Raw genomic sequence first — 1431 nt, forward strand, 5'->3', positions numbered from 1 at the left:
ATGGATATTACGAATACATTTTTTTTTGGTCACATATACAATATGTCTACTTTATGTTTGTATCATAAAATTGACGTGTTTTTTACTTTTGGAAGACACCAGAGGGCTTCAACGGTCAGCAGCAATTTCCGATTTTTCACAAAATTTTCAAACTCAGTATTTTCAGGGACCAGTTCAGGTTTGAAGTGGATTTGAAGGGTCTTCATATTAGAAATACCCCACAAATGACCCCATTATAAAAACTACACCCCCCAAAGAATTCAAAATGACATTCAGTCAGTGTTTATAAACCCTTTAAAACATTCAGTCAGTGTTTTAACCCTTTCACACGAATAGCAGCAAAGTGAAGGAGAAAATTCACAATCTTCATTTTTTACACTCACATGTTCTTGTAGACCCAATTTTTGAATTTTTACAAGGGGTAAAAGGACAAAATTTGTACTTGTATTTGTAGCCCCAATTTCTCTCGAGTAAGCACATACCTCATATGTCTATGTAAAGTGTTCGGCGGGCGCAGTAGAGGGCTCAGAAGGGAAGGAGCGACAAGGGGATTTTGGAGAGTACGTTTTTCTGAAATGGTTTTTGGGGGGCATGTTACATTTAGGAAGCCCTTATGGTGCCAGAACAGCAAAAAAAAAAAAAAAACACATGGCATACCATTTTGGAAACTAGACCCCTCGGGGAATGTAACATGGGATAAAGTGAACCTTAATACCCCACAGGTGTTTCACGACTTTTGCAAAATGTAAAAAAATAAATAAAAATTTACCTAAAAATGCTTGTTTTCCAAAAAAAAGGTTATTTTTAAAAAGGTTAATAGCAGAAAATACCCCTAAAAATTTGAAGCCCAATTTCTCCCGATTCAGAAAACACCCAATATGGGGGTGAAAAGTGCTCTGCTGGCGCACTACAGGTCTCGGAAGAGAAGGAGTCACATTTGGCTTTTTGAAAGCAAATTTTGCTCTGGGGGCATGTCGCATTTAGGAAGCCCCTATGGTGCCAGGACAGCAAAAAAAAACCCACATGGCATACTATTTTGGAAACTAGACCCCTCGGGGAACATAACCAAGGGGTAAGTGAACCTTTATACCCCACAGGTGTTTCACGACTTTTGCATATGTAAAAAAATATATTTTTTTTTTACCTAAAATGCTTGTTTTCCCAAAAATTTTACATTTTTCAAAAGGGTAAAAGCAGAAAATACCCCCAAAATTTGTAACACAATTTCTCCCGAGTAGGGCGATACCCCATATGTGTCCCTAAACTGTTGCCTTGAAATACGACAGGGCTCCAAAGTGAGAGCGCCATGGCGCATTTGAGGCCTAAATTAGGGACTTGCATAGGGGTGGACATAGGGGTATTCTACGCCAGTGATTCCCCAAACAGGGAGCCTCCAGCTGTTGCAAAACAACTCCCAAGATGTCGGAACAG

This window comes from Hyla sarda, chromosome 6 (genome assembly GCF_029499605.1).
Source record: "Hyla sarda isolate aHylSar1 chromosome 6, aHylSar1.hap1, whole genome shotgun sequence".
Lineage (NCBI taxonomy): Eukaryota > Metazoa > Chordata > Amphibia > Anura > Hylidae > Hyla > Hyla sarda.